At 45.3% G+C, this 15,345-nt stretch overlaps 1 protein-coding gene across 3 annotated transcripts in view; it reads right to left on the reverse strand.

The window, feature by feature from the left end:
* drosha (ribonuclease 3 drosha) overlaps nucleotides 1-15,345 on the reverse strand; it is a 238,139-nt gene that overhangs the window by 146,819 nt on the left and 75,975 nt on the right. The window lies entirely within an intron of this gene.

The raw sequence follows: 15,345 nt of genomic DNA on the forward strand, positions 1-15,345 counted from the left end.
CCAAAGCTCGCAATCTGGAGAAACTTCAGTCATTTTTCGACTTTTGGCACAATTTGGAACAGCAATTTGCTTGACTATCAAAATAAAGTATCAAAATAAAGTAGTTAAACTTTGCTCAAATGCTACAGTGCGTTCAGTTTTCTTTCTTTCTTTTTTCCCCCTCATGCTCATGGTACTCTGGTGCTAATCTGGCATATGCTGTTATGTTTGCATGCTACGGCCGCTTGCATGCCGTGACTGTAGTTTTATGACATTGGCAACTTTACTTGGTTCTGATGATGACATGACGAAAGTGAATAAAGAGCCGCCGCAGCAAGCGGCTGTGCCTTCTTCAACTGAGTCGAACTGCATGTCAGTGTGTCGTTGCTTCCGCGATACAACACTGGTGGAAATGGGGGACAATGCCGAAAAGCAGGACGTCACGGCGGAGGACATTTTAAGTTTACCAGCTATTACCGGTATGCGGAAAGACCAAGACACACTGCAGGGTGGATCCTGCGCTAGTTGCAGCAGCCCGCGTCAGCACTGTCTCTGTCATTTCAGGGACACACAGTGCCAAAATTGCCCAAAAACGCGCCACACTGCCAGGTTATGTCGTTCTTAAGGGCGGTCCGGCCCACCAGCATACTGGGAAAATAGAAGCAAGAATCAATTCAAGGGCGCCTCTCGCGAAAATATCTCGTTTTGTGATGACGGTGTGCCAGCCTCCATTCATGTGCTGCTGGAACCCGCCAAGAAGGTGCCTGTCAACGTCAGCGTCGAGGGCACAGTGTGCCAAATGAAAGTGGAGTTGGGGTCGACGTTCTTGCGCACTTCCGAAGCTGCAACCACTCGATATTGTAATGAGAAATTACCAACACAACAGCATTGTCGTGCATGGAATTTGCACAGCCAGAGTGACATTCAACCATTTCAACGGGCTACTGAAACTGGTAACCGTCAAAGGTGCGCCCGAGCCTGCTCGGTCTGGATTGGTTCCTGGCATTAGGCATCAGTATCACCGCGGTGCAACATGTCAGCCAGTCACCAGCTCCGTGCGAAGACATACTCAAAGATTTCATTTCCATATTCGACGGAACGCTGGGTTGTTGGGTTGGACCACCTGGGTTGGACCACCAGTGCAGTTCGCTCTAAACCCAGACGTTGCACCAGTCTCCCTGAAGGCTCGGAGTACCATTTGTGCTCCACGCCAAATTCACAAGGGTTGTTTGGTGTGGGGTGATAGGGTGGTGGTGCCCGAAAAGTTACGTTTCCATGCACTTGAAACCCTGCATGCAGGACACCCAGGCATCATCAGGATAAAGGCATTTGCTCAAAGCTATGTGTGGTGGCCCGGAATGGATGCTGCTATCGAAGAACGGGTTCGCCGGCGCCAGGCATGTCAGGAGAAATGGCCAGAGATGCCACGGGGACCAGTCCACCATTGGGAGAACACCCGGATGCCATGGTCCCATATGCGTGTCAATTTTGCTGTACCATTTCAGGGGCAAGCCTTTCTGGCAGTGGTCGACTCATATTCAAAATGGCTCGAGGTCATTCAGGTGTCATTGATGATGTCACTCACAGTGATTGGCGTCCTGCGGAGGCTATTTGCAACACATGGACTGCCGGACACAGTCGTCTCAGATAATGGAGCACAGTTCATGTCCCTCGAATTCAAGAGTTTTCTGAGTGCAAATCTGATCCAACAGGTTACTATGGCACCCTTCCCCCCCACCACGAATGGACAGGCTGAAAGAATGGTGCGAACAGCCAAAGAAGCCCTGTCTCGAATCATTCACGGGAACTGGGAAAAGCGACTGGCTGATTTCATGCTACAGCAGCCCATAACCTTGCACACGGTCACGGGTCATTTGCCGGCTGAACTTTTAATGGGCTGTTGGTTGTCAACTACGCTGGACCAGCTGCATCCAGACCGGGCTCCGGACAGGTCATCCTGGCTGATAGCACCTGTGCCCACACCGCGGACGTTCCAGCCAAAAGATCTTGTCTTCATACGCAACTATAGTCAGGCAGCGCCACGGACTGCAGCAGTTATCTCAAGAGCCAACAGGGCTGGTGTCACATAGGGTTGTGTTACCAGGTGGCCGAGTACTTCGTCGCCATAGGGACCAGCTCCCCCCCCCCCCCCCCCCAGCGTCGGACTGGCGCGGCTACTACAACACTGAAACCGGCGATCGCGGAACGGCAACTAGAGAGTGAGCCTGCCAAGTTCTCCGCAACCAATGGTCAGAGGAGCCGAACTTCCGAAAAGGTGAAGTTGTACAGCAGCAACCTCCGGAAGTTGAACTTCCAGATGGCGTGTCTGCACGTCAACCAGTGTTGACCGAAGATGTCAGGGAACTGGTCACAGAATCAAGGGAGCGGTCGTACGCCATTGATCAGCCGTGGTTGCATCATTCACAGCGAGTTCGTAATGTGCAGCGGAATTTGAGAGACTATGTTTCAGCATTAGCGAATTGTTAATAACGTTCTGTCTAAGGTAGGAGGGGTCTTATGTTTGCATGCTACAGCCGCTTGCATGCCGTGAGCGTAGTTCTATAATGTTGGCAACTTTGCTTGGTTCTGACGATGACGTCACAAAAATGAATAAGGAGTGGCCACAGCAAGTGGCTGCACCTTCCTCAGTTGAGTTGAACTGCATGTCAGTGTGTCGTCACTTCCGCAATACAACATATGCTAGAGAGATTTCTGCGTACCATGTATAGGCGAGGACTACGTAGCACACCACGGCAGCAGAACTGCAGCTCCATTCGCGTTTAGCTAGACAGTTGCTTTGCACCCTGAATGCATTCTTCCAATAATTCAAACCAAAATTTGTCAAAAGTTGCAAACCAACGTGTTATTGATCATTAGCAACAATTTTGTTAATTATCAAGCATGCTATTCTCTCATGAACATGGCTGACATAGAGCACTTCAACATTGACCCCAAAAATGTCTGGGCGGCCTTCCTACTGTAGTGAATCCTCTTATTTGTATCTCCGACACATGCCTTACCAACTGCGGCAGACATGGACATACGCATAATGTTAGGAATTCAATCAGACTTCCAGTGAGATTTCTTTCAGGCGTATCGGTCTCGAACAGCACAAACATGCCCCCGCACTTTGCTCCTTTCCGTGAACATTACGTTAAACATTGATTTTATATGGCTTAATGGCAAACACCGTGGCGACCATGCGGCCAAAATATTTGTGATGATGCCTCCACTAACAAGCTAAGAACCTTGCGTTTGTTTTGTAAGAAACAACCTAATTGCAGAGAAACTCACAACTGAAAAGGCTGCAAACACAGCCAGAGCTATGTTTTTTCACATAAAACGATAAAAGTTGGCAGGAAACTAAGCAAAGACAAAGCCTACAGTGCAGGTAATTGCACTGAAAAGACTAAAGCATAGCCCACGCCTGTGATGAACACAACTTAATGAACATCTTTCAGAGTTTGCCACTTCGGAGCTTGTTGATACCCTTAATAATGATACTTTGGCTTGTGATGCTGGAATCCAATTTCAACAATTTAAACTCATGACATTACACGGATGCAACATTTTCTGCTGCTTACAGTCAGCATGAGTTTCACGAGCCAGTAGAACTAGAGCAGCACTATGTGATATTGAAGCTACCAAAAGTGAGAGCGTGCGTGGCGCGAGGTAGAGCAAAAATGAAACTTTCAACCACCCACAAACTAATCAAGGGTAGCATCAATGACTTCATTCTGAGAATCAAATAGCAGTGAACAAGTAGGATTTTGTTTCGTGTTAAAATGCATTGGAATAACTTTTTTATTATCATGATGATGATGATAATTTATTGGCATCCCCTTTGAGATGGGGCGGTGCCACATAGTCACCTAGCCTACTTGAGTTAATCAGGTATGCTATACATGTTTTTCATAGCAGCATTTTTGTATACAACTCCTTAATCTCTTTTCGCTTCCTCAAAACTCCTCCATCTACCTTGTACCACTACCTAGCCTGTAACGGATCCGGTCCATATCAATCTCTTCCGTTTCTTTTTTTTTTTTTCACCAATAATCAAACATCTCTTGCCTATCTTGGCTGACGACCAGTTAATCCTTCCATTCGCTTTAAATCCAAGTGCTTCTGGAAGGTGTATGTTACCTATGGGTTCTCACTGGGCGAATTCCTTTGCATTCCATTAGGATGCGCCGAGTGGTCTCTGAATTTTTGCTCCAGCATACACATGCCTCATCTTGTCGCCAGTATTTGCTAAGCTATGTTTTTGATCAGCTTGAGCCTCAAAGAGCAGGGCACTGCCCGCTGTGTTATCGTACAGATTTTCCCTTCTAATTTCATTCTTCCCATTCTTGTAAATCTCCATGGTCTTTTTTTGTTTCCAGTCTTTTCATCCAATTCGCTGTCTCTCTTTCTCTCACTTTCTTCTTGACAACTCCTAGTTGTCTATTTCAATTACTCTGTACTTGGTTGCCAACTTTCTTGACTTCTTCCTCCCTTGTGTCCATGCTTTTCAGGTATAGATACTTGTGTACTTCAGCCATCCACTTATTTCGATCCATGTTCCACAGTCTTTCTTTAAACCTAATCTTGCTTTGTGCTCCTCTGACTTCAAAAGAGGCCTGACCCATGTCACCCTGCACTGCCTCAGTTGTGGTTTTACCGTGAGCTCCCAAAGCCAACCGGCCTACCAATCTTTGGTTAACTTCCAACCCCAAAAAGATACTCGATTTTAAGCATAGAATAGCATTTGCGAACATTAGCATTGGCACTATTACTCCTTTCCAGATTCCACGCACCACATCATATTCATTGTGGCCCCATATCATGTAAGCCACATGATTAATTCAGCTAACCAAATTCTTGGTTATCTTGCCGTAATCTCTTCATGGCACAACCAACCGTGAAATCAGTTGCCTATAAAACTTCAGGCAACCAAAACTTCAATACGCATGTGCTATCTTTGACCCTTACCAAACTAATCTCACTAAAGCCCTTGAATCTGTTCAGAACTGTGCTGCTAGATTTATTCTTTCACATTACTCATATCACACTAGCGTTTTATCACTAAAATCTAAACTAGACCTATCGCCTCTTGCCTCTTGTCGTTGCATCTCTCACCTATGCTTTTATCACAGGTGCTTCATTCTATATCTCGTGACAGCCAGCTCGTCCAGCTGGCTCATCGTGTTCGTCGAACAGGCCATTCGAACTCGGTAATCCCACCACAAGCCTGCACCACTACATTCCTGCAGTCATTCTTCATCCGAACTGCCTGAGACCGGAACGGCCTTCCCAGACAAACTGCACTCCTCCGCGATACAGCGCGCTTAGTGGATGCTTGAGTAACTCTTTCCTTCATTTATGTATATGTCGAAATAGTTATATTGCTTGACAATGGACATAACTTGCTGTTGAAATGACACCACATAATCAGTCGTCTCTTCATTAAAGGTAATAATTCCTGATTTCTCTGAGCTAAACTACAATCTTTGATTTGTCGCTGCATTGACACTGATATTCCCAAGTGTCTGTAAATCTCTTTTATTGTCTGCTAGTAGTACTATGGCATCCGCATACATCAGTCCAGGGAGCTACTGTTGCACTATTCGTCCTTCACGCATGTAGGATAAATCAAACCCTAATTCGCTGTTTTCCAGTTGTCTTTCTATGCCCTTAACATAAAGCATGAACAACAACGAAGACAGAGAACATCCTTGCTTCAGTCCTTGGTGAATTTTCGCCGCTTAATTACAGCTGAGGTCTTCCTTTTTAATGAACGGGCTGCTAATGACACAGCCATAGCGAGGAAATGCAATCATTGAAATAGTACTAGAATGCCCTGTCGAGTCACAAATTGTGTCCCACTCTTTATCTCACTTTTTCGCTTACTAAAGCTCTGTTGTTGGTAATATTGAAGCCTTAAACATTTTTAATCATTAATCTATCACGTTAGCGTGACTTAATATTTGCCTTTAGTATCCCTTTTAGAAATGTATACAAACAATGGCAGTGTTTTACGACTGGATAGGGAAGCTGTTCCCAGAGTTGGGGAAAGTCAACACTTGACTCACCAGATATGCGTTCACAGCTCCAAGACTCCATCCCTTTTAGAAATGTATACAAACAATGGCAGTGTTTTACGACTGGATAGGGAAGCTGTTCCCAGAGTTGGGGAAAGTCAACACCTGACTCACCAGATACGTGTTCACAGCTCCAAGACTCCCCACAGAGCAAGTAGCTTGTCAAGCTGACGGAATTCAGCCAAGGTAGCCAATAATCTAATCGAGCATGCTTGGAAACAGCTGCAGTACAAGCTTCCCCTAGCCCCCATCGACCAAGTAGAAAGGATGTTGCAATCCATGCAGCAGCAAGCTTGGTCACACCTCAGAACTGCAGTCAAGGCTATTTGCTGCTGCAGCTACCGTCACACTCCCATTGAATGAGGCAGCATACTGTTGCCCACCGCACCCAGCAGCAATACAACCCTTGTACCACCAGGACAAATTAGGAAGGCCTATTAAGCTTCAACAAGACACTCTCTCACCAGAACGGGAATTAGCCTCCCTGGTGCAGTATTCGGCCACTCCCTCCCAAATGACTCACTCAATTACCAAATGGCCCTCAGTCCCCAGCAGCTGCGGAGCACCTGACCAAGGCGGCGGTCAGACCTGTAACGTGGCAGAGGGTGCTACGAATCTCTGGGTCCGGACAAGCCGCCAATGGAAACTGACCCTTGCAATGTTTAACACCCGAAACCTCTCAAGTGAGGCTAGCTTAGCAGGACTCTTTGAGGAACAATCAGACATTGTTTGCAATATCACTGGCCTTGATGAGATTAAAAGAACTGGTGAGGCTTATACAGTACTGACTAACGGCCATGTCCTCTGCTATAGAGGTCTCCCAGATAAGAAGCAATACAGGGTAGGATTCCTAATCCATAAGGACATAGCGGGCAACATTGACGAATTCTACAGCATTAATGAGAGGGTAGCTGTAGTCGTAATCAAACTTAATAAGAGGTATAGATTAAAGGTAGTACAAGCCTACCCTCCAACATCCAGTCACGACAAAGAGGAAGTAGATCAGTTTTATGAAAATATTGAATTAGCCATGAGAAAAGTGCAAACTCAGCATACTGTAGTAATGGGCGACTAAAATGCAGAAGTGGGGAAAAAAGGAGGCTGGTGAACAAGCAAATGGCAACTATGACGTTGGCTCTAGAAACACAAGAGGAGAGATGCTGGTAGAATTTGCAGAAAGGAATAAGCTTTGAATAATGAACACCTTTTTGAGGAAGCGTAGCAACAGAAAGGGGACCTGGAAAAGCCCTAATGGTGAAACAAATGAAATTGCCTTCATACTTTCTGTCGATCCAAGCTTAGTGCAGAATGTAGAAGTGATAGGTAGGGTAAAGTGCAGTGAGGACAGGTTAGTGAGGGCTAGGATTCACCTCAATTTGAAGAGAGAAAGAGCAAAATTGGTCAAGAAGAAACAGGTCAACCTAGAGGCAGTAAGGGTAAAAGCAGACAAATTCAAGCTGGTACTTGTAATATGCAGCCTTACAACAGAGAGATGAAGAAGACATCTTCATCTCTCTTCATCTCACACGCAATGAATGAAACCATAACTACACTGGCTTCGGAAGCAGTAATCGAAGTGGGAAGTAAGGCACCAAGGCAACTAGTAGGTAAACCCTCCCAAGTAACAAAGGACCTAATAAAGAAACGACTAAGAGGGAAAGTGTCCAACTTAAGAGATAAGATAGAATTTGCTGAACTGTCAAAACTGGTCAACAAGGAGAAAATAAGGGATATTCAAAATTATAGCGTGAGGAAGACTGAGAAAGCAGTAAAAAAATAGACACAGCCTGAAATCGGTGAGAAGGAAACTAGGTATGGCACAAACCATGATGTATGCACTGAAAGATAAGCAGGGTAATATCATCAGCAATTTCGAAGATATAGTAAAAGCAGCGGAAGAATTCTATACTGACCTGTAAAGTACCCAGAGGAGCCACAACACCTCCATTCGAAGCAGTAATGAACAGGTTGCAGAGACTCCTTCTATAACTAGCAATGAAGTTAGAAGGGCCTTCCAATTCGTGAAACGGGAAAAAGTGGCAGGACAAGATGGAACAATACTTGATTTAATCAAAGATGGAGGAGACATAATGCTTGAAAAACTGGCGGCTCTCTACACGAAGTGTCCATCGACTTCAAGGGTCCCAGAGAACTGGAAGAACGCAAACACTGCACTAATCCACAAAAAGGGAGACGTTAAATAATTAAAAATTATAAGCCGATTAGCTCACTTTGAGTATTATATAAAATATTCACCAAGATAATTTCCAATAGAATAAGAACAACACTGGACTTTAGTCAACCAAGGGAACAGGCTGGCTTTAGGAAGGGATACTTTCAATGGATCACATCCATGTCATTAATCAGGTTATCCAGAAATCCGCAGAGTACAATAGGCCTCTCTATATGGCTTTCATAGATTACGAAAAGCCATTTTATTCAGTAGAGATACCAGCAGTCATAGAGGCATTACGCAATCAAGGCATACAGAATGCTTACATAAATACCTTGGAAAATATCTACAGAGGTTCTACAGCTACCTTAATTCTACACAAGAACAGCAGGAAGATACCTATAAAGAAAGGGGTCAGACAGGGAGACACAATCTCTCCAATGCTCTTCACTGCATGCTTGGAAGAAGTATTCAAGCTATTAAACTGGGAAAGCTTAGGAGTAAGGATCGACGGCGAATATCTCGGCAAGATTCGGTTTGCCGATGACATTGTTCTATTCAGCAACAATGCAGACGAGTTAAAACAAATGACTGAGGACCTTAACAGAGAGAGTGTAAGAGTGGGGTTGAAGATTAATATGCAGAAGACAAAGATAATGATGAATAGCCGGGCAAAGGAACAAGAGTTCAGGATCACCAGTCAGCCTCTAGTCTGTGAAGGAGTATGTTTACCTAGGTCAATTAGTCACAGGGAACCCTGATTATGAGAAGGAAATTCATAGAAGAATAAAAATGGGTTGGATCGCATATGGCAGACATTGTCAGCTCCTGACTGGAAGCTCATCATCACTGAAAAGGAAGGTGTACAATCAGTGCATTTTACCAGTGCTGACTTACGGGGCAGAAACTTGGAGACTGACAAAGAAGTTTGAGAAAAAGTTAAGGACCACAAAAAGAGCGATGGAACGAAGATTGCTAGGCATAACATTAAGAGATAGAAAGAGAGCGGTTCGGATCAGAGAGCAAACGGGTATAGACGATATTCTAATTGACATCAAGAGAAAAAAATGCCGCTGGGCAGGTCACGTAATGCGCAGGTTAGATAACCGTTGGACCATTAGGTTTACAGAATGGGTACCAAGAGAAGGGAAACGCAATCGAGGACGACAGAAGACTAGGTGGAGTGATGAAATTAGGAAATTCACGGGCACTAGTTGGAATGGATTGGCGCAGGGCAGGGGAAATTGGAGATCGCAGGGAGAGGCCTTCGTCCTGCAGTGGACATAGAACAGGCTGATGATGATGATGGTGTCCCAGTGAGTGTCTACATTGCAGCACTGCAGGCAGTAGCTACAGCTAGCCGAAAGAAGCCTTTTCTAGAAGTGTGGGTTGGGCAAATAATGTTCCAGGCACTGCTGGATACTGACCTAAGTGCGAGTTTGCTTGGACTGCCAGCAACAAGGGCAGAAGTGTTATGAGCCAAGCAAAAGCAACAAATGCAGCGTCTTCACCAGGCAAAAGATCGGTCCCAATTGAACATGTCACCAGTATAAATGTAGTGGGGAGCCAGCAGCCAAAGGCAGCGTTTGTTTTGAACCCGACGCCCCTGTGAGCGTCATGATACAGTAAATACTCCTTAACTTGAACTCTGATATTTTGAAATATAGGTTACGTCGAAATTTTTTCAAGCTTTGTGTGTTTTTCACCCCTTATCTCGCAATTTTTTTGCACTGGACTCTTGATATCTAAAAATTTCAACAGGGAAAATACCAGGAAAATGTCACCACCCAATGGCATTCATACTTGGCGTGCAGCAGAGATATCGCCAAAAAGTAATAATAGGATTGTGCCGCCACAGCAAGTTTCAATTAATGATGTCAACGAAAATTGGCAAATCCCTTGTTGTAGTGCCTAGACTCTAAAAAAAAGTTTACACCCTTTGGTATGCGTCTTATCCCCAAGCAAAACTCATTATCTCCCTTACTTACGTTTTCTCTCTTGAAAATCCTGCACTTGCTACTTTCGTATAAAGAATGCTACACCGCACTAATAACACATATGTCGTTCGTGACCTGGAAGTACTGGGTGTGCGGTGTTAAAGAAAGGAAAGGCATGCAAGATAGATTACAATTATTGTTTAACAAGCTCCAAAAGGTGAAAACTTTTTATGGAACGTAGTTGTGACATATCGCAGAATCTTCTGCAAAATGTCAATCCAAAGAGTACCTCTGCCCTTTGCTCCACACTGACCAAGGTTATGTGAGACAGAACTACCGGCACCAAATTGTTCATATTTTTCCCCATGAACGAGGGTAGGAAATTATACAAGACTTCTTCCAAACTTTGCAGTGCATCTGGAATTGTTCAGGCCTGTTATTGGTACCTTTCATTCCGCTGCGTGCAGGTTGCCTAGACAATAAGGTGTTATTGCTTGCACTCGCTTTTCATCAAGCAGCAGTGAGTGAGGCGTTGAGCTCGCTAGCTGAGCCAATCAGGACCCTTGCTTCCTGCTCCCGTGACGGTGAGGCATAAACAGCACATCACTTGTGGGCATCTGCTAAAGGCATCGCACTGCTAAGTTGCACTCTTCCACAGTTCAGTTTCTATTTTCTAAGTGAAATTGTCCGGTATACATTACGCTGCAGAAATTAGCAGTGCCAACTTTTTGCATGTTTGGAACTGGTTATGAACTGCTCGGTTTACTGGCTCTGTATAGCATTAGGATAAGTCATCTGACTCGGTGCGAAGAATGCAGTCTTGGCACAGTGCCAGGTTATGCCATCGCCTGGAGGTTCTGATGTGTCTAGTGCCAATGCAAGTGAAAGTGATTGATCAAGAATTTTACTGGCGTTACTTAGGAAAGGCTCCACGTAGTTTATGCATGGCTACTTTCCTATTTCACTTTTCTTGAAACATCACTTATTTCAAAATTTTTAACACTTTTTACAGCTTCAAGTTAATGGGGTTTTACTGTAGGAGGATGCGCCATCAGTGGTGTCCTTCAGCAATTCCTCAGTGGCCACACAGGGTAACGATATTGTGAATTCGGATGCATACTACATGTTGCCTACCTAACCGTGAAGAATTTTTGGTATTTCCTCAAGGGATAACCATTCATTATTTTCACTGATCACAAATCTCTAACTACATCCTTCACATCCACCCACACTACTTACAGTGAACGTGAAATTTGTCATCTAGAATTCCTATCTGAGTTCACAACTAATATTGAGCATGTAAAAGGTGCAGACAACATTTCTGCTGACAGCCGCATCTGAAAACTTAGCAACTCTTACTTCACACTCCAGTGGTTTGCAGACCTACAAGAACGAGACCTCCACGCTCTCCTGTAGTTGCATTCCTCGTCTCTCCATCAGAAGAAAGCATACTTTCCAGACCTCAGCACCCACATTGTTCGTGATATAAATATGGATCCCAGCTGTCACCATCCTTATACGCCTCCACCATTGCACTGTCCACGCATCCCATCCGATGTCCATGCATCACAACACCTAGTCATTGACTGTTTCGATGGGCCTGGCATGAATGACATTCATAATTGGGCGCACTCATGTCTGGCTTGCCAACAGTGCAAAATATCTTGACAGTATCCTCAAGGTATTGCTACAAAATATCATGGCACACTTCCACCCCATTGGTGCAGTTCACTGTTCCTGATGTGGGTCTTGCCTCCATTCATGTCAATGTCGTCATGTTGTAGTAACGGTGAAGAACACAGTAGCGAAAACTGCGAGTCACGAAAGTAACTCTTTAGTGGGCGAATCTGTGCTGAGGAAAAACAAGCAACAGTCAAGCACAATGATAGCAGCGAACACAGTTGACGATCATAAAAAAAACCCTGATCAGCAGGTCAAGCGCGTTGGCTTTTATACACGACTCGTCGAAGATTGCAGCATAATCGCTGGTGCCCGCGTGCCTTCCGGAAAGTATTACCTAGTTTGCGTCGCACATATAATCAGATTACACAAGGTTTGGTGACAACAGACAATGGATAGAACCATCGATAACATTCGCGAAGCTTCTGATACATGCAGGCATGTCCTGCACCAAGCAATAACGTTCACCATTTGTTAGGTGGTGAAAAGTGGTCACCTGAGAAAGATAACAGGTACACGTATCAATATGATAAGTCTTTTTGAAGTATTGCAGAGGAGTCAACTTGAACCCCTATATTAAACAGCGTCAACGTTCAGCAGGACAAGCACACTTCAGCAGAAGACATGGACCAACACATTACAAGAGTCTTCAAGATTTTAGCCCAGTCTTCCCAATAAGGCATGGATTTAGCACTCTTGCCCAACATCACAGAGTCCAGAAACAGTTTGCCATTTATGTGCAAGCTCCACGCAGTCAACGCTAAAAAATAGATAATCATAGACTGCATCAATGACCTGTTAGAACAGGGTCTTAAGGCGGACAGCCAGTGGACAGCCAGTGGACAAGTGCCCCTATGTGGCCAAATAAGTCGGAATGCTGCCACCTTGAAATTGACTACGAACCCTTAAATGCACGCACCAATGTACCCATCCTATGCCTTGTATGGATGGGATGTTAGCACAACTCGGTCAAGCAAAATGGTTCTCAAGTTTTAATCTCTGCCAAGTGTTCTTCCAGATTACGGTTCTTGATGAGGACCTCACAGTTACTTTTGCGGTGACCAAGCAACCTCTGACAAGAAGTGGTCCATGTTACCATGCCGAAAGTAAGCATTTATTTTTCACTCATGAATTTAAAGGCAAGAATGACGGGAAGGGCAGGAGTAAGGCAACAAAGGAAAGAGTGGTGCATGCACGCTCCACGCTTGGGTTTATCACTGGGAGCACATGGCTGCAACACTCACAAAGACTGCCTTCAGCAGACACCAGGACATATTTGAATTCACTAGAATGTCCTTCAGTGTAGCAAAAACATTAACCACATTTCAGACCTTCATGGACAGAAACCCAAGCGGAATCAAAGTGCTGAACGGAATCAATTGCAAATTTGCAATGAAATTTTTTTACAATGTTTTGCTGTACTCTGAAACATTTGAGAGCTGTTTTGTGCACATGCAGGAGGTGCTGAAATACATTTGTAGCAGAGGCCTTACAAGTAGCCATCAGTCATTCATCCTAAAGGGGTATTCATATCGGGGAGAAATCCTGCCTCTCAGCGCAGGGAAAGCACATAACATGAAGTCACGCTTTTGCGAGATGGCATGCTGCTACCGCACATACCTGGAGAAAAGGGCTTTCGACCTAGAAGAGCAAATGCCCTTGCCAGAGGACGCAGCAGGATTTCATGTTACTGCATGGCAACCTTGACCAAACTGCTGCTCACGAGGGCAGCAGTCATTTTGCAATCCCTTTGTTGTTGCGGTTGCTAAGACCCAGGCAAAATTTTGAAAGTGCATTCCACGTGCGGTCATTGTGATGGCAAAATTAAGTAACAATGCCACTCTATGGGGCTCCCAACCTCAAGTTTGCTGCCAGACGCAAGCACTACTCCTACCCCTAGTGGAGAGCCGTGTCATGATCGGCCAGTGCACTGGCACCGCCAGGCGCTTGTGATCAAGCTTTTGCAAATGTTCTCCTCGTCTCGCCTTTGTTTCCCAATAGCTGTAGCAGCCACGCAACGCGAGAGTAGCCAAGGAGGTCAGTACTGTTGCATTGCAAACTGCCACAACAGTGACAAGAACACCTGGGACCTGCAGTTGCCTGACAAGTTCTACAGATTCCTGGGTAAATGGTATGACAAGAAACGCAAGGAGGCATGGATAACTGCTGTCCGCTGAATCAAGCAAGTTGGATTGTCAAAGTTTGCTGTTTTCCTGATGGCTTACAATTATATGCGGTAACGTTGCTTTGCCTTGCAGCTCAGTCATGACAGTTTGCTCGTGACGACAAGAATACTGTTCCAGCTCTGACATGCTTTGAGTGGCGCATTGAGCGCTGGATGATTTGCGCATGCGACACACATTGTGCTTTTTCGTGTTTGCTTGACAGCGCGCGGGGGCTGTCTGGACATGCATCTTGATCGGTAACAGTTCTGTAGTAGCAGGTTGCAAGCAATTCAGCCCTTTAGCACAGGCGTATGAAAAGGTAGCCCATTTGTCAAAAGATTGCGGACCGTACTGTGTGAAATCTTGAAGAGGCAAGTTGTGTTGCGAGAGAAGGGCAGCACTGGTTTGAATCACTTTGACCTTCGGTCGTTCTTTAATACCGGTGCGACACGGGCACTTTTATTAATGATCAAGCCTCATCCTAATCAAATTTCTCGATTGCGTTCAAGAATGATTGCAGCTACGTGGTCCACAACCCGGATTGAGTTGACGGAGCTCACTCAGCATAACAGTGGAGGCGACAACCCACGATCACGATCAACTGGATCCGGATCATACAAAATTGTGATTGAAAGTGTCCATGTAGAAGCACTCGATCAGGCTCGGACTCGATCAATCCAAAGTGGCTGTGTGACAGAGGTATGAATTCGTCATGGGTTTCGGGACCTCGAAGACATCACAGTCGTGTCACGCGACGCGATGATAAAAGCATCTCTCTTGGTACTTGTGAGGCTGCTTTGCGAGCGAGTTTCTTCGTGCTTTTTTTAGTCTTTGACGAATCCTTTGCCTCTTCGTTTTTGTTTTTAATGTGTCATGATATCGCATCAGACCACAAATTGCTGCACCTGCACGAAGCTGCCGCTGCTGCCAGCGCTCAGCGCGGTGCTCAGCTGCGACTACGAGCCTCAGTGTTCCCTTTAATAATATACCCTAGTTACACGCAAGAGCCCCCTCGGTTGACTGCCCAACGCAGTAGAAGTTTGCCATGTGAAAGCGAACAAGCGCGACTTACTTGACTCTGCCAACAAAGCAGTGGTACACACTTGTCTCCTCCTTTTTTGCACTACATGCCCAGAAATAAGAGGAGTTTCACGGGCGAGTATCGGTTCTTAGTGTTTTTGAACCTGTTGTGGCACTGAATGGCAGGCTTGTGCAAATAAATGCACAGGATACACAACCTTGCCACCTGTATTCCTATACACAACACACCGACGTGACCGAGCACACTGGATTCATTTGCTCTCGCGAGCAGCGCTTCCCAGCAGTGTCTG

The sequence above is a fragment of the Dermacentor variabilis genome, chromosome 1 (genome assembly GCF_050947875.1).
Source record: "Dermacentor variabilis isolate Ectoservices chromosome 1, ASM5094787v1, whole genome shotgun sequence".
In the NCBI taxonomy this organism is placed as follows: domain Eukaryota; kingdom Metazoa; phylum Arthropoda; class Arachnida; order Ixodida; family Ixodidae; genus Dermacentor; species Dermacentor variabilis.